The sequence below is a fragment of the Apium graveolens genome, chromosome 8, assembly GCF_009905375.1.
Source record: "Apium graveolens cultivar Ventura chromosome 8, ASM990537v1, whole genome shotgun sequence".
NCBI classification, from domain to species: Eukaryota; Viridiplantae; Streptophyta; class Magnoliopsida; order Apiales; family Apiaceae; genus Apium; species Apium graveolens.
The window spans coordinates 113,493,664-113,513,404 of NC_133654.1; the positions used below are offsets into that span (position 1 = coordinate 113,493,664).

A 19,741-nucleotide genomic window follows, 5' to 3' on the forward strand; every position below is an offset into this window, starting at 1 on the left:
TATCTAAGTATCCATCTATATGTAACTCAGAAATGCATTTCTCATTAATATAGCTTAAACGATAATTTTAGAGGTAATGTTTCATTTGAGTCGTCTTAGAACACATAAATTATTAACTAATTATGCAACATTATAAGGCTTATCACTGAAATAGAATAAACAATTGTTGTTTATTTAAATACAATGAATAACCTTTCTTGTCTTGGAAAGAAATTAATATAATGTCTTCCCTAAAGGCGGGCACATTTTAACAATTTATCAAGTTCTCAACTTCACCTTATGGGAAAAATTAGGTACCGAGTTACTCCAACTATTAAAATCCGATGTTTATGTGAAAAAAAGTATGATGTGTTCGCAACTGATGTTAAAGATATTTTCTCATAGACATCGGTTAAAAATCAATGTCTAAGTAATCTTACACAATGTTTCTAGAAAATTTATGATGTCTAATTCACATTTATATTATCTAATTGAGTAATATCAAGTTCAGAAATGCAATATTAGGACGATTAGGCCTATTTAAAACTATAGCACATAAGAAATATTTATGAATTAACATCGATTAAAAAAACCGATGTGTCATACCTATTAGACATCAGTTGTTTCTAAAGAACCGATATCAATTTAAACAATAGACATCGATTGTTTTCTAAATAACTGATGTTAATATGATAAATAGACATCGGGCGCTTATTTTTGAATCGATGTTGTTACCCTGTATACATGTGCTAATATCCGTTTATTAACATCGAATATTTTGTTTTGACTGATTTGTATTTATGGCTTTTAACATCGGTTTTAAAAAATGGAAACAACCCTCCTGCAATAAGTTTTACAATGCATGTACATGAATCTAATAAAGTAATCTTCTACGATAGATAGATACAAGAATTCCTTCTACAATAAGTTTTACAATGCATGTACATGAATATCTCTAGCCGTAATTACGTTTACTCAAGTAAATATTAACAAGTTTATATGAATTACAATTGGTTGGACAAATAATACAAGAGCTACTACATAGTTGCAATCAGACTACTACTAGTATACTTTATTCAGATCATTAAGACACTGCTAAATCTGATCTCTTATGTATGTTCGAAAGAGAGAACATAGAAATTAAATAATTACTACTATAATTTCATAACATAGTAGTTCTCTTTCCTGTTGACCTCATTGTGTGTTCTCTTCATATAGACCCATCAACTCCAACCAACACAAAAAAACTCCAGAAAAAATAAAACAATAACAAACCAAGCAAACCTAACCTCCTACCCTACACCCACTTAGAGACAATCTTCTTGGAGAAGTAAATCCAAAAAAACCAAACAAGACAAGCAGCAACAAATAATAGCTTCGAAACTCCCAACTCCACGCAGCTCCGTACCTGCACTCGAGCAAACCACACTCTGCAGCAAAAAGGCAACCTCAGACACATCAATGATTCTCTTGAGAGTAAACTTGCACAGCAAAAACACCAGGGAGACAGCTCAGAAAATAAAAAGTCGAACAGCAACATCACCCCAGAACTCAGACCTTACACCCTCCATCTCTCTGTTACACGTTTCAAACAACCCTCCGGAAATCAAAACAGAGAAAAAAAATCCCTCTAAAACCAAAATCCAGCCACACCTGTATTTCAAAAACCGGACATCCAGACAAAAACACCAGCACCAGCATCTCCTCGAAACCTCCACCTCCAAAATAAAACCCAGACAACTTCAAAAACATAAAAAAAACCCAGCAAACCACTAACCTCCAGCTCGACAGAATCAAAACAAATGAAACCATACAGCACCAGATCAACCTCAGGACTAAAAAAATCCAACAAAACACCAACTCGAAAAAACTACAACATCCTCCAGATCATCAAAACCTCTGAACCTACAGACCACATCTATGCCACTACAAAGCAGGACAAAACCCCCCACTAATGCCTACAAATACCCAAACAAACCACACTTCAAATATTACAAAGAAACAGCTCCATCCCTGCAGGTCAAGGACCATCGATCGATCCAGTAAATGATTTAGTTACAAAGAAATACCAACCATACATACTGTAGATTAACTTAATCCGGTGTTTTTAACCAGTCAATTTTTAGATGTAAAAATTGCAGTGTAGCCATACGACAAGCAAGGCATCTGGAAATTAGTTTAAAGAGGGTAATTAGCTTCTTTCTACCAAATATCACTAATTTTTATACACAAGTCATGGGTTTAGAACTTTACCACATCATCATGGTGGAGTCTTCAATCACGCGGAGAGGTGCTTCATCACCAATCATTGAATTTCTTAGCATAGGCACGAGTCCAACTAAAAATTCCATAATCTGTAAAATCAGAAAGGCGGTGAAGAGAGTACACATCAATTTGACGGGGAAAATAATCTCTTTACACGTGATACCATTGTAAACTAATGACAAGGAGAAATTAGATCTAACATTGCATCACTAAGCCTTAATCGTTACCCGTTAAATTTATAGCCATCCCGACCTTCAATTGCATCTTCAGTATCACAGAAATCTTCAAACTGAAAAATGATATGAGATGCAAGAACACTAAGAAAAAAGGATGACTTTAAATAATTAACCTGCATTTTCTTAATCAAGCTCCCCATAGCAACTTGACATTATAAATATTAATTACAAAGCCAAATCTTTCCAAAACAGACTTACATCATAATTAAAACATATGTGGTCATGGAAGAAAGGAGCCTGCTATTACTCTAACCATAGCTGTCAAATTAGACATCTTAAAATAGTAACCAGAATTTGATCATAGATTTATAATAAATTTCTTCATTACGACATGTATGATCATTAAGTAATTAAAAGGATATGACTTTTTATGTACCAACCTTTGCATATCAGTCTTCAGCTTTATAATTCATTGTCACTAAGTTCACTGTGACTAAGTTCCAGGCAAAATCCTTTATTAAATATTAACTGCTTTGTCAAATTAAATAGCTTCTAAATAAAAATCTGAACGGGGTCCACTCCTACTAATTTATAAGGTTTAATTTATATAAATATTGTATAAATGTTAACAGGAGGCTGGGACAACAGCGCAAGCAAACACTTAAGCTAGAATGTACGGTATCTATCAATCTTTCAGATGTTTTAAGTCGAATACAATGTAAATCATTAGCTAATAGGAGGTTCTTAAAACATCAATGTGCTAGAAACGGTAAAAAGAGTTGCATTCATGGCTTACTAATTACTAATGACAGCTCCAATAAGCTGACATACTAGCATTTACATTTCCTAAAGCACGGATATGAAGCAGTAACGTACCTTGCGTGCTATCTTCTTTATGACAGCTTCACTAAAATGAGGTAGCTGCAGAAAAGGTGCACTGCCCTCAGGAGAACCTCCACCGCCTTTCTTTGCACTAAGAGGAACAGCCTGCAACAAGGTCCAGTCATATTAATTTATCATAGTGATATTAATTTGCCATGGTAAGCGTATACATATATAAGTTAATATGTCACTCCAAAGATAAAGGTAGATTCTTGAGCAATAATATCATGCATAATCTCATGCAAATCTTTTGCCCATAAGAAATACAAACTTGGAAGTATTATATTGATATGTATAAACTATAAACCAAGGGTATCAAGACGAGATTGCAATTCAAGAACTACATATCTACAACAACCAATGTAGAATGCATGTGCACACACATATACACACTATAGATCTATATTTGAGTAAACAAAACACATGCAAACATTGTATCTCTCTCCCAATACGCAGGTAGACATAAACACACAATTATAGATAGATAGAAATCAGCTGCATATACACAATTGTATTGCAATCACATTTACATTTCACTTGAATTTGTAAACTTTAAACACCATTTCATAAAATCAATCATTGTCCTTGTGGACACAACCCGTAATTTACTTCGATTAGTAGTATAAAGCAATTCGTAGTCAACACCCTAAAAAAGAAACGTAACATTATCCGGCTTAACCCTTATATCAAGCATTAAATCAAACAACATCTCCTCCCCACCTAAATCCTTACATTTCCTATAAACCTTCAAAGTCACATTATACAAAACAACCTCTTTATTCAACTTAACCCTCTTTCGAAAATAATCAAGAACAAGAAAAACAGTTTCAGAATTCGACATATTATTAATAATAAAAACACCATCTTGTTCAACAAACTTATCCCCAAAATAATCCAACACATTAACAACATCTTGTTCATTTGGTTTACACAAATTCAAAGAATGAGCAAAAGTAACAAGAGAATAGTACCTTGAATCAAATGATTTATGTCTAAGCAAAGAAGCTTTTGGATTATTGGGATTGACCTAGATGGTGGTTTTGGGTAAAGGTGTAGTCTTTGAAGAATCTTGTAAAAACCATGAGTTATTTGGAGTGAAATTTTAGAGTTTTTGAAACAAAAGGGGAAATGAGTGAAACGAGGTGAGTTCAAAAGGGGAAAGGTGTCACGAGAGAGTAAAGTAGATGAAAAGAGATTATAAGCCATTGAAACCACAACAACCACCACCCTTTCTTTCTCTCTGAGCTCTCTCTGAGATTATAAATATAATTCCGCATTTATACAAACAGTACTGTATAATAAAAAAAGAAAAATATAGCTCCAAAACAAATCTTCAATTGGCCGTTAACTCGAACATAATTGAATGAAATCATGAAAGCTAAAAATATCATAACATTTATGCATATATATAAATCGTGAAACCGCTCATTGCCCACTGTTGAAGGATAAAGACAGATTTTCAACTCCATTATCTTAAATCTAATTGAACAAACAAACCTGTTCAGAAATTAGAGTTTCTCGTAGATAGAGTTTGAATAATTGAAGGTGGTCTTCAATTCGGGGTTTAATTGAAACCCTATATACGTGTGTGTGTGATTGAGAGAACTAGAGAGATGGAAGAGAGAGAGAGACCGACAACAGAGCGAGAGAGAGACATGAAAAGAATTTGATAATGTGGGAAACGGTTTTTATGTTTAAGGGGGAATATTTGGGAAATAAAGGGGAAAGTTTCCGTGTAGTTTTTTAATTTATTTAAATTGATCATCGACAATGTTTGTAAACTCAAACTGCTTTCTAAAAGAAAATGATATCGGTTATATCAAAAATCGATGTCTAACTTACGTTTTTTTTAAACTTAATTATAAAAAATAGTTAATTTTCTAACCGATGTCTAATAAAAGATGTAACATCGCTTAAATTTATATGATGTCTAAACTGTCTTTAATATCGGTCATTTGAGCAACCGATGTCTAAGAACCGATGTCTATTAAAAGAATTCTAGTAGTGGAGGGCAACAACTTTTGCTCCAATTCTAACCCGATACACGAATATTGACCATTGATGGTCTTCTTCTTTAGATTTTCCAAATAAGCTCGATAGTTTAACTTCCAATCATCCGGTTATTACCACAAGTGACAATTGTCTTCTTTAGCAACACCACTAATAGGCTTGAAAAGACTCTTAGGATTAGACTCTGGTTTGGCACTAAACAAAATTAAATCTTAACCTTGCCTTTCCAATTTCCTTTCCCATTTGCATTCCATGTGTACACCATCAATATGGACATAGTTCATGCCTTTAACGCATTTTTTTCAGCAGTTCTAAACTTGCCTCACAACTCAATGGGTGTTTTGTCTATCTCATTCATTTTGTTCATAACAAACTGAGAATATAATGTGTTCAAAGATTGCTTGATCAAATCAAGTCGAGTCTCTGGACCAATCTTGAAACCCAAAATATCAAGGTTCATATACGTATCATCTTTAGAACATTTGGTCCAACCAGATCTCATTCTCCCATTTATGCAAATTTATAGTTCCTTATATTGTCAAATCTTTCTTGACGAGCCTATCCTTGAAATATCCTTTGAAGGTGATCAATCACATCATAAGCATCAATATGCTCTTGTTGCTTCTAAAGCTCAACACTCATAATTACAAGCATGGGACATGAAACATCTGTTGCATAATCAATTTGCTTCAGGTAAGTATTTTGTTCAGCACATGTTTCAGTCTCAGCTAGAAGAAATAAGGGAGGGGTTTGAATGACATCCTTGAACCCGAGGACAATCATCAAGTTCCCATGTTAGTCGAGGAAATTATTTCATGCCAGCTTGTCCTTCTCAAGGACTATTACATAGAGAAGTCATTTGTGTTATTTGTTATTTGATATCTACAATATTAAAGTACATAAAATAAATTAGTCTACAGATGATCATTAAATTATGTTCAAGTGATTATTCATATATTTATATATTCATAATATATATCTCCCGTTATTTTTATCAAATAAATAGCCCTAACTATTAATTTGTAAAAAATATCTTCTATATCATTTCTAGTGAGCCAAGATCCATATTTCACCATGAGTTAGGTCAACTTTGGGTTTTCTCCTAAAACATGATTATTTAGGTAGACAACATTTGTCAATTATATCAACTATATAACTATTATATGGCTTGGTGGAACAATATTTGTTCATATTTATCTAATAAATCTCGCCAAACTCTATGCCTCTAAGTTCACAATCCTATTGTGGTAACTTAGTTAAGTCAAACCCAATAGTCAAAAAGTATCAATATACTTCAACATATCTCCCACGATAGATGGGAATACTTCGCTTTGGTGAACCCGCTCCTTATTGATCTAGGGGTTAATACATTGGACTCATTGAAAGATATCTGATCAACTTAATATTAACTTTAGGGTTTTGCTAATTTTAAAACGATCATGATCCCATCATAAAGAGATTCCCAATTTTTCCTTGAAGAAAATCCTTTTAAATAATATTCATCAATGGTTTGATTTCCATGTAGTGAGGGAGTCACAACGGTCTCGCTTAAAACCCACAACCTTACAAGTTCAATGAACTCGCTTTTGACAAAATTGCCCCATGTCGAAAATAAAGAAGATTAGTATTTTATTCCGTGTTCATAAACACGAGAATCTCATAATTGTTTGTTCATTTTAAAATCTTGAGTCGTTACAGATTTTATCTTGTTTAGCAAGCATGGCATGGGTGTCGTATCGAATACATACATCCTTAATTCTAATAAGTATGCATATTTATAAACTACTCTACACATACATTCATCATATGCGCATATATATATGTAAAGTGCAATAAATAAACGTGGTTGGTTATGGCTTCATCCTATTTTGTCGTCATCAAGCTAATGACAAAGATCTAGGTCAATTTAAGGTGAAAAATAAATACAAGCTAACTATTACATGTCTTCTTTCTTGTATTGCTTCCTTGGATGGCCTCCATGTGGTATTACCCTTCCTTGATCTTCAAATCTTCATGTCTTTATGTACATTACACGAATGGAAAATAAGAACTAATCTAATGTACTTACAATAAGAACTCGAGTTACATTCGATATTTAATAATTACAAAATTAAACAACTTGCAAGCCGTATTTAAAAAACCAAAACCATTAACCTAAGGTCATAAGCCGTAACCATCCACCATGTTCAATTAACACATAAGAACATGTTAAAACACATATTCTGATCTAAACATATCATACCCATCATGATCTAATCATAAAAACCAAATATGGAAAAATCAGAAAATTCGAAATTAAATATGATAACATTAAATCGCATATTACAGGGCCTAAACGACGCCAAGCGCCTTACAGATCAGTCGGTGATAGCTTTAGCTATCTGTTTCGTTCAGACGCCCGATTACCTATCGAATAGGGTATTCGTTTTCTAAAATCGGACACTAGACCCACATTTTACCAAATCCGCTATATCAGATTCAGAATTGTATCAAATACGATTCTTATAATAAGAACAAATACAAAACATGTAAATATCAGTATATAAACATATTTTATAATCATCATATGATTATACAACTCTCATAAATATCATATATTCAAAACATATACATACATACGCATATATAAATATTATAACATGCAAAATCGCATACATAACAGTCATGAAATATTGTATACATTCTATCATCGTAAAACCAGTAAACACATAAATGAATTAAACACTTTTCGCTAGTAGCTCTGATGCCATTGAAGAGTTTCGAGCACATAAACGCAACAAAAACTAAAAACGTGAAAAACCCAAATTTTTGCAACCCACCGCAGGATCCATGCAAAAAACATATATTTAATTCATAGATCAGATTTTTTACCTCAATAAGCTTTACAAATTGGTTGAATAATGGAGATCCAAAGATTTTTCAATCACCACACATCCCGCTCTCGCGATCTACGCTCTATCGGTATCCACACGAATGCTTGAACTCAAGGGTTGGATGTGTACTAGCACAAACTCGTTTCTTCTTGCTCTCTCCATCTTCTCTCTTGGTGGCTAGGGTTTTAGTAAAAATCTTACGCACAAAATCAGCCACACAAGAGATATTATATAGAGAGTAGAAAAAGAATTATAACTGTAATAACCCCAAAAATTTTGGACTTTTTGTAACCCTTATGAATAGTGATTTTGCTGATTATGCTAAATAAGAAAACTTTTCATGCCACACTTTGTAGAGGTTCTTTTATTGTTATTCTTGTTAGGAATATATGTGCATTAGTTTGATGATATGTTTAACAAAACACTTAAGTAGAAATTTAGTGTCTGTAGCCTCAACGGATAAGACCACTTTGGCTATCCGTTGATGGTGTAGCTTTACTTAGAAATAAGTCTAGTATTGTAGCATATTTCAGTCTCTGTATTTAAAATTGTAATTCTTAGAAGTTGAGAGAAACTATGAGTCATGTTGACTACTAGATGATATGCAGATAGGAAGGCCAATTGTAAATATTTCATGCCTTGTAATTTTGTATAAATGAAGTGGTATCAACGGATGACTTAAAAGACCTTCAACGGATGAGAAGCTAAGCTTCAACGGATGTCTCTAAAGCTTCAACGGATAACATCCTTCAACGGATGAGAGCATCAACGGATGAAAGCTTCAACGGATAACATCCTTCAACGGATGAAGTCATCAACGGATGAAAGCTTCAACGGATGTTCTGCTAATCAGCCGTTGATAAGTGGTAGTTGTACCTACAAGCAGAGGCACGTGGGTTGACAGAGAAAACTGAGATGTGGTAGCCGAATTTCAGGATCAACAGAAAAAGCAGCCGTTCTTCTTTTGTACAAAGTTGCAATAGTCAACAAAGTACTTGAGTGAACAGGAAAAGAAGCAAGTGAAGAACTTATTTTACTATTGTAATTTTATATTGTTTTTCACTTGTACACTTGGTAATATATATGAACCAAGAAGAAGCTAGTAATTAGAGAGATTTTTCCAGAGCTGTTAAGAAATATCTTGAGAGAAAATTCATCTAGTTTGTACTAGGATGCAGCTGTGATCAACATTGTTGAACACAGATTTTCTAATATACCATCTCTGGTGGAACAACAAATCCACCAGAAAAGTTTTTAAGGTCTGTTGTGTTCTTTACATTTGTGCTTGAATATATATCTGTCTGTATTAGCTTAAAGCAATTCACACACTTGTTCTTCTTGAACACACAACTTTATAAACTGCTCAAAACTTGAAAAAGTTTTGAGATTTACATTCAACCCCCCTTCTGTAAATCTCATTGTTAGTCTTCTAGGAATAACAATTGGTATCAGAGCAGGCTCTTGACACACAAAGAGTTTAAAGATCTTGGAATCTAACAAAGATGAGTAAGAAGGATATTGGAGTAAAGATCCCAGTTCTTGACAAAGACAGTTATCACCACTGGAAGGTGAAAATGCACCTTCATCTACTCTCCCAAGATGAAGGTTATGTAAACTGCATTGAGAATGGTCCTCACATTCCCCACAAAGTAGCCACAGTTGCTACGGCCACAATTGCTGTTGGTCAATCCATTCCAAAACCCAGAGCAGAATGGACAATGGAAGACACAGAAGAAGTCCACAAGGATAAGAAGGCTATGAACATTTTGTTTAATGGTCTTGACAAGGATATGTTTGATAATGTGATAAATTGTTCAACTGCCAAAGAGGTTTGGGACACAGTTCAGCTGCTGTGTGAAGGTACAGAACAAGTAAGAGAGAACAAAATGCAGCTTCTCATTCAACAGTATGAGCACTTTCATTTTGAAGAAAATGAATCTTTAAATGACACATTCAATAGATTCCAAAAACTGTTGAATGGACTGAAGCTGTATGGTAGAGTGTACCAGGTGAAGGATTCAAATCTTAAATTTTTGAGATCCTTACCAAAGGAATGGAAACCCATGACTGTTTCCTTAAGAAACTCTCAAGATTATAAGGACTTTACTCTTGAAAGATTATATGGAATCTTGAAGACTTATGAACTAGAGTTGGAACAGGATGAGGTATTGGAGAGGGGGAGAAAGAAAGGAGGTTCAGTTGCATTGGTAGCTGAAAATGAGAAAGAATGCAGAAAAGAAACTGTGAGATCTACATCAAGCTCCAAAGATGGTGTAAGAAATCCAGAATCAGACAAGGGTAAAGGGCAAGTTGCTGAAAATGAAGACAACTCCAGTCAAGATGACTCTGATGGTATTGATGAGCATCTTGCATTTCTGTCCAGGAGATTTGCAAAGATGAAGTTCAGGAAAAACACTAGAGCCACTAAACCCCATAAGAACATGGTGGACAAATCCAAGTTCAAGTGTTTTAATTGTGGTATGAGTGGACACTTTGCAAGTGAGTGCAGAAAGCCAACCTCTGAAAAGAAGAAATTTGAACAAGTAGATTACAAAAAGAAATATTTTGATCTGCTCAAACAGAAGGAAAGGGCTTTCATTACTCAAGAAAGAGACTGGGCAGCTGATGGAGAAGAAGAGGATGAAGACATGGAATATGTTAACTTGGCTCTCATGGCTGATTCTGAGGAGAATGAAGTTAGTTCATCAAGCAACCAGGTAATTACTACTGATATAACACAGCTTACTAAAGAAGAGTGCAATGATGCTTTTAATGACATGTCTACTGAACTGTATCATTTGCGTGTATCTCTTAAATCTCTTGCTAAAGAAAATAGTAGGATTAAAGAGAACAATCTGTTTTTAAGTAATAGAAATGCTGTGTTAGAAGATAAGTTAATTGACCTAGAAAAGACTAAGCTGCATTGTGTATCTGTTGAAAATGAACTAGCTGAATCTATTAAGAAAGTAGAAATACTTTCCAATCAATTAGAGAAAGAGCAAGAGGTGATTAAAGCCTGGAAAACATCTAGGGATGTAAGTGCTCAAATTGCCAAAGTCCAAGGAATTGAATCATTCTGTGAAACTGCCTGGGATAAAAATAAAAAGAAACTGGAATTAATTGATGGACTGTCAACGGATGTGGAATCAACGGATGATGAAAGTTATCCGTTGAAGGAAGAAAAGGAACATCCGTTGAAGGTTCCTCAATTAAAACAGGCAGATGTTTCTAAAAGAGAAAATCTAAAGAAACTCAACAAAAAGTTTGGTTCAACTTCAAAGAACTTTGTCAAAGAAGGAGCAAGCACATCCAAAGATGTCAGAAAGGTGAATGTAGGGCACATGACCTTAGAACAGTTAAACAATAGGCTCAAGATGGTTGAGGATAAAAAGGAATCCAAAAGGAAATCCAACAGAAATGGGAAGGTAGGAGTTAACAAACATAACAATTACACACCTGACAAGTATGCTCCTAGAAAAAGCTGTGTGCATTGTAGTAGTGTTAATCATCTATCTGCTAACTGTAAATCTATTAAGAAATCTCCCATAACTGTACCCTCTTCCATGCCTAACATGTCTGTATCACCTCTACATGCTCTGCCTGTTATGTCTCAACAAAATCCTTATGCACATTTTGCAAACATGCCATATTTTAACAATTCTTATCTTGCTGCATTCAGTATGCCTCAATTTCCATACAATATGCCAATGTGGAATAACATGTATGCACAATCCATGCCTAATAATACTATAAATGTGCTGGATAATGTTGTGACTAACCCTACACCTCAACCAACCACATCTAAGACCAAGGTTGACTCAAACTCACCTAAGTCTAAAGATGCAGGAGGAATGAAGTCTAGGAGAAAGGCTAACAAGAATGGACCCAAGGAAACTTGGGTACCAAAATCAAATTGATTGATTTTGTGGTGTGCAGGAAAATAGAAGAAATCTATGGTACTTGGACAGTGGCTGTTCAAGACACATGACTGGAGATTTCTCCCTGCTCACAGAGTTTAAAGAGAGAGCTGGCCCCAGCATAACCTTTGGAGATGACAGCAAAGGGTTTACTATGGGATATGGCTTGATTTCAACAAGGAATGTCATCATTGAAGAAGTTGCATTAGTTGATGGTCTCAAGCACAACTTACTGAGTATCAGTCAACTATGTGATAGAGGGAATACAGTTTCCTTCAATTCTGAAGCCTGTGTTGTCACTAGTAAGAAAGACAACAAAGTGGTTCTAACTGGAGTTAGAAAAGGAAATGTGTACTTAGCTGACTTCAACTCTACAGATGCAGAATCTATTACTTGTCTTTTCAGCAAAGCAAGTTCAGTTGAGAGTTGGCTATGGCACAAGAAGCTATCCCATTTGAATTTCAAGACAATGAATGATCTAGTCAAAAAGGACTTAGTAAGAGGAATTCCTCTTGTTGAATTCTCAAGGGATGGTCTGTGTGATGCTTGTCAGAAAGGCAAACAAAGGAAAGCATCATTTCAGAAGAAGCTTGAAACAACAATTGATGAACCATTACAGCTGTTACATATGGATTTGTTTGGACCAGTCAATGTATTGTCAATAGCAAGAAAAAGATATTGTTTAGTGATTGTAGATGATTTCTCAAAGTTCACATGGGTCTATTTTCTTGGATCAAAGGATGAAGCAAGTGAAATCATTATCAATCACATCAGGCAAGTCAATAATCATCCTGACTTAAAAGTAAGAAACATCAGGAGTGACAATGGAACTGAATTCAAGAATTTGACATTAAGGCTGTTCTGTGAAGAAAATGGAATCATGCATGAGTTCTCAGCTCCAAGAACACCTCAGCAAAATGGGGTAGTTGAAAGAAAGAACAGATCTTTAATTGAGGCTGCCAGAACAATGCTTGAAGAATCAAAGTTACCAACATATTTTTGGGCTGAAGCTGTTAATTGTGCCTGTTTCACTCAAAATATTTCTCTGATCAATCAAGCTAAAGGCATGACTCCTTATCAGTTGTTCAAGAAAAGAAAACCAACTCTAAACTTTCTTCATGTCTTTGGATGTAAATGTTTTATACTAAGGAATCAATCTGACCATAAAGGGAAGTTTGATGCAAAGGCTGATGAAGGAATATTTGTTGGTTATTCAGCTGGAAAATCTTATAGGGTCTACAATCTAAGAACCAACATTGTTATGGAATCTGTGCATGTTGTGTTTGATGATAAAAAGATTGATGGACTAACAGATGAGGAACATTATGAGAGACTCAAATTTGACAATATTGAAATATATTGTGATGATAGTGAAGAAGAGATTGATGGAGACGACACTTCAAAAGGAATACAAAATTTGCTCCTGGATAATGCACAAAATTCAGCATCCGTTGAAAGACATTGTGCATCATCCGTTGAAGTACTTAATGAAACATCCGTTGATCATAGCTCATCAACTGATAATCAATTTACATCATTAATTGATGGAACTCCAAGTTCCCTGCAAAGGACCAACAACTCAGGGGGAGTTTCAACTAATCAAAACTCTATCTCACATCATGACAATACTGAGATCACCTCATCTAGAGCTCATCTTCCACCTCAAAGGAAATGGACCAAGAATCATCCCTTTGAACTGATCATTGGTGATGCATCATCTAAAGTGCAAACAAGAAGAGCTACTCAAGATGAATGTCTGTATAGTAGTTTTCTATCTCAGGAGGAACCTAAGAAAGTGGAAGAAGCCTTATTGGATCCAGATTGGATATTAGCTATGCAGGAAGAGCTAAACCAATTTGAGAGAAACCAAGTTTGGAAGCTGGTACCCAAACCAAAGAACAAGAGTCCTATTGATACAAAATGGGTATTCAGAAATAAGATGGATGAAAATGGCATTATCATAAGGAATAAAGCCAGATTGGTTGCTAAAGGCTATTCTCAGCAAGAGGGAATAGATTTTGATGAGACATATGCTCCTGTTGCAAGACTTGAAGCTATCAGAATCTTTCTAGCCTATGCAGCCCATGCCAATTTCAAAGTCTATCAAATGGATGTCAAGAGTGCATTTCTAAATGGGAAATTAGAGGAAGAAGTCTATGTAAGTCAACCTCCAGGATTTGAAGATCCAAATTTTCCAGACTATGTGTATTATCTGTTGAAAGCACTCTATGGACTGAAGCAAGCACCTAGAGCCTGGTATGAAACATTATCAAAATTTCTTTTGGAGAATCACTTCACTAGAGGTACTGTTGATAAAACTCTCTTCTTTAGAAATGTTAATGGCTCTAGTATACTTGTTCAAATTTATGTAGATGACATAATATTTGGTTCTAAAGATAATAATCTTTGTAAGAAGTTTGCTAAGCTAATGCAAAGCAATTATGAAATGAGCCTAATGGGAGAACTAACCTATTTTCTTGGTTTACAAATTAAACAAGTTAGTAATGGAATTTTCATTAGTCAAACTAAATATATTCATGATCTTTTAAAGAAGTTTGACTTAATGGAATGTTCATCTGCAAAAACTCCCATGGCCACTGCCACCAAACTTGAATTAAATAAGACTGAAAGGTCTGTGGACATTACAAGTTATAGAGGCATGGTTGGTTCACTTTTATATTTAACTGCTAGCAGACCAGATATAATGTTTGCTACATGTCTGTGTGCGAGATTTCAAGCTGATCCTAGGGAGTCTCACTTAATTGCTATCAAGAGAATTTTCAGATATCTCAAGGGTACACCAAATTTAGGAATTTGGTATCCTAGAGAATCTGGCTTTGATCTAATTGGTTATTCAGATGCAGACTATGCAGGTTGCAAAATAGACAGGAAAAGTACAACAGGCTCCTGTCAATTCCTGGGAAACAAGCTTGTATCATGGTTTAGCAAAAAGCAAAATTCAGTCTCTACTTCTACAGCTGAGGCTGAATACATTGCTGCTGGAAGTTGCTGTTCTCAAATGTTATGGATGAGGAATCAACTCCTTGATTATGGACTTCATGTTGATAGAGTACCTATCTTTTGTGACAACACAAGTGCCATAGCCATAACAGAGAATCCTGTGCAGCACTCAAGGACCAAGCACATTGATATTAAGTACCACTTCATCAGGGAGCATGTCATGAATGGTACAGTAGAACTACATTTTGTTCCAAGTGAACAACAAATTGCTGACATATTTACCAAGCCACTTGATGAATCAACATTCACAAGATTGGTAAGTGAGCTAGGTATGCTTAATTACTCTTAAAATTCATGTCTTCTTTGCAATTTGATGTGGAGCCTGAAATATATTAGTTGCTAGAACAAATTTGACTTTTAACAAAGTTTATTCCATCAACGGATGTTCCCTATCCGTTGAAAGTCAAAATTGCTCTATCAACGGATATTCATTATCCGTTGAAAGACAAGTATATCTCTGGAACTTTTATCCGTCAACGGATAAAGCTGAAGTACCTTTCAACGGATGACAATTTACATTATCCGTTGAAATGTCACATCAGACGTTTGAGGTGTTTCACAGCCGTTGATTCTATTTTCTTAACCGTTGATACCATACATACATCTGTATGTATTGGTTTTAAAGGTAGTTATTAGAATACTTACAGTTTATTCTTAAACGGCTGAAATTCACTAACACCTATTTATTGATTAATCCTTTATTTATTTTTTTTTTTTTGAAAGCATATAAGCCCTTCTGATTGTTCATTATTACTTTACGCTTTCTTAGAATTTCAAGCATTTACCATTTTCTCTCTGCAAAACCCTCAAGTTATTCTCTGCAATTTCTACTCACAACAATGGCACCAGTCGTGAAGATTATGTCTCAATCTGGGTTCATCTACGAGAAGAATAATTTCATAGCTCTGGTAGAGAAGAATGAAGCCCACTCAGATTATCACAAAATGATGGACTTCATCAAAAACTGTAAACTTAGCTATGCAATGCTGGAAGCCCCAACGATTTTCTGTGAAGTAGTTGAGGAGATTTGGACAACTGCTGAGTTCAACTCCATGGATATGACTATCTCCTTCACTCTCAAAGGTAAAAATCACTGTATAAACTGTGATGACTTACAAGCATGTTTTAAATTACCTGAGAACAATGCCATGACACCACACACTGATAGTGATGTATCCAGCATGTTAGATTCCATAGGTTACTCTCTTAACTCTGCTAATTTAGGGGGTATTAGACGAAAAGGCCTTAGGAAAGAATGGAGTTTTCTTGGGGATGCCTTCATAAAGGTTTTCTCTGGGAAAATTAGTAATTTTGATGCCATAACTTCATCTCTTGTTAACATGTTCTATATGCTTGTTTCTGATAGGTACTTTAACTTTAGCAACTATGTGATGCTAGAATTAGGTACTAGATTAGGTAACAAAGCTAATAGACCTAATAACATCTATTATGCTAGATTCTTTATGTTATTGGCTAACCATGTTGCTGAAGGTTTAGTCATAATCAATGAGAATAATAAACTCAAGTGCTGGGCACAAGAGAAAAGAGTTCTTGCAGACTTGAAGAGAATGGATCTTAACAGCAGTGTGCAATTGGTATATTTACCAATCATGAATGCACCCCAGGTAGGTGAGGTAATTGCTTCTACAACTCCTACTTCTTCCAACCCCTCTATTTCTTTATCTTCTAGTGTGGCCATGAAATCTGTGTCAATGCCCCAACAGATTTCTACCAAAGTCACCAAATCCAAACTTTCAAAATCCAAGACAAAGAAAACCACCTCTGTTGTTTCTCAAAAGACAACAGTTGTAACAACAACCATTAACCCTGAGGGAAGTGATCAGGGTGTGAGTGGTGAGGGGAGGGGTGAACATCAAAGAAACCCCCAGGATAAGGAAGGAGAGTTGAGTGCTTCCCAAGCTAGCCAAGCCCCAGTTTCTCAAAAAGCTGTGGTGGTTGAAAAGGTCTCTAGCACATCCCTAGTAGCATCCTCCCAAAAGGATGTTACTATTGAAAAGAGTTCCCATCCAGGAACACAGAACAAAAGAGGGAGGGACACTAAAGCCAAACACTCACCTACAAAAGCCTTTATTAGAAGAAAGAAGGCTAGAACCCAATCTTCTACACAGGGTGCACACACTGCACAGAAACATCCATCTGTCTCTGTGCCTTCTCAAACTCAGTTTGATGTGACTCCAATAAATGTGGAGTCACAGCCCCATTCTCTCACAATAACTACACATCAATCACCAAATGCTTCTTCACCATCTCTGGATGTGGATATGCTATTCCCATCAATTCCTGATTCTCCCTCTTTACAACTCAGGGAGGAGCCCCACTCAAATACAGGTGATCATCATCTTTTAGATGATTTGTTGGATCACCCGCAAATTCTTTCAGATATAATTGAAGGATCTGTATCAACACATATCAAATCAATCTATACAGATTCAACAGTTATATCACTTTCAATTTCATCTTCTTTTCCTTCTTCAATGGATATCACTCATCCGTTGACAAGTGGTTGCTCTTCAACGGATAAGCTTAACAGCAGTTATCCGTTGATAACAACAGTTTCAACTTCAACGGATATTCCACATCCGTTGATAGTCTCTACACAAACAACTGAAATGATTCCAAGTGTAGAAGACATGAATACTGTGCAATCACTTTTAGGATTGAGGGCAGGGAGTGAAAATTTGAGTGAGAGGCTGGGTTGCTCCCAGGCAAAAGGAGAGATTGAGAGCACAAAAATGCATGCTATTTCTTCCAGCATGGCAAAAGTCAGTGAGTGGAGTACCACCTTAGAAGGTGAAGGTGAGGGAGTGAGATGTGTGAGCCAGGGGGAGCCCCTGATGCAAGAACATAGAGAAAAAGAGAGAAAAGCAGGTACAGTTGATACAAGGGTGGAACCAGCCATTGCTCATGAGTCAATGATTGTGGATGATGCTGAAAAGGAAAGACAATTTCAGCAACATTACAAAGCTGTAATTGATAACATTTCCTTGGATGCTGACACTTTTACTCATCCTGTGACAGCCTATCAACTGTTGGCTGCTCAGGGCAATGAGGAGGCAGAGAGGACACTACATCTAGTGCACTCAACAGAATCTCTTCAAAGGGATAAAGCTGCTATTAACAGGATGCCTTCTACAGCTGGTGAGCCATCTGAGGAATTTGGAGTAAATTCTGATGATGATGACTCTATTTCTTCTGATGGAAGCATGAACATAGGGGGAGATGAAGACCCTAGTTCCATTTCTAATCTACCTGAATGGGCCCTGACTAAGGAGCATAGAACAGGTGAATTCAATGTCCACCTGGTCAAACAAATCATCACTATTCAACAGGCCATTCAGAACACTTCAAATGCAAATATCAAGGCTATCCTCCAAGCTCACCTGGACTCACTGCATCTCATGAAGTTGCAGAAAGTAAAGCAAGATATGAGTCTAAATGATCTCAGGAAAGATATTGCTGACTTGAAATCCTTCACTTCAGAAAAATTGGATTCAGTCATGCCCTATGGTACTTTGCAGGACTTGGTTTCGAGATTGAAAAAGGAATCAGTTACTGAACAAAGGCTGGCCAAGTTGGAAGACAGAGTTCAAGGAATTGAAGATTCTGTGGCCACCCTTCTTCTCAACCAACAATCTCAAACCAATCTCCTAATGCAGCTGGCAAAAGCACAAGGCTTGACCCCTCTCCTTGATGATAACAAAAAGGGGGAGAATAACAGGGAAGGGGAAGGAGAGCCCTCTACAAAGATTCAGATATCTAAAGTGCTAGTTCCTGCCATCACTACCTCTCCAATCATTCAAATCAAGGGAAAATCTGATGGAATTGATTTGATTCAGCTAGCAGCAGCTGAAATACAAATGAAAGAACAATGGAGGAGAATTGATGAAAGGTTGCAATTGGTGTTTGGTTCTACACAAAACAAATCAACATCTGTGAAATTTAGCACAAAGATTGAACCAATCAACATGGAGCTCATGCCAGTAGGGAGTCTTAAGGATGGAGAAGCTTCTTCCAAAGAGCTACAAGCTATAATCCTCAAGCCCAATGAAAGATCCAATAAGGACTCAACAAAGAATCCTTTAAAAGAAGTGGACTTTCCTCCTTCAAAAGATGATGAGAACAAGATCTTAGGCAGGAGTATTGCCTATCTCAAAAAGTCCATGGATGAGGCTGTAAGGAGAAATAGAGCTATTATCATTAGAGAGGGAAAGAGCATATGTGTGATGCAAGGACATCCCAAATTCTCAATAGCTAAGAAAGAAGAAGCCAAGCAATTAAAGGCTGACAAAAGAGCACAAGCAAAGCTTGAAAAACAGCTAAAGTCAAGCCAAGTTGAAGAAATGAAAGGAATTGAAGTCAGGGGTGAAGAAAAGATTGCTAACTTAGATGAGGTTCTTGGGAGCATATTTGGTGAAAATATGGAGGAAAGAGAGGAATGGCAGAAGGGAAACAGAAGAAAGGCCAAGGCACACAGAAGGAGTGAAGATAACCCTGAAGATACCAAATCTACATCTAAACCACTACCTTCCATACCTGAACCTTTTGTTACTGATCCCTCTATAAATATCCATGGTGAACCAATCATTCCAAAAGAGGA

General features: G+C 35.9%; 1 long non-coding RNA gene across 2 annotated transcripts; it reads right to left on the reverse strand.

The window, feature by feature from the left end:
* Window positions 1–879: 879 nt before the first annotated feature.
* LOC141678549 (uncharacterized) lies at window positions 880–4,777 on the reverse strand. 2 transcript variants are annotated; one of them, XR_012557790.1, is made up of 5 exons: window positions 4,274–4,777; window positions 3,297–3,407; window positions 2,472–2,533; window positions 2,233–2,333; window positions 880–2,145 (listed from the first exon to the last, which is right to left on the reverse strand). It is a non-coding gene; the product is annotated as an uncharacterized LOC141678549 (long non-coding RNA). The 2 variants fall into 2 exon arrangements; XR_012557789.1 differs by having other exon boundaries at window positions 880–1,992; window positions 4,274–4,773.
* Window positions 4,778–19,741: the final 14,964 nt, after the last annotated feature.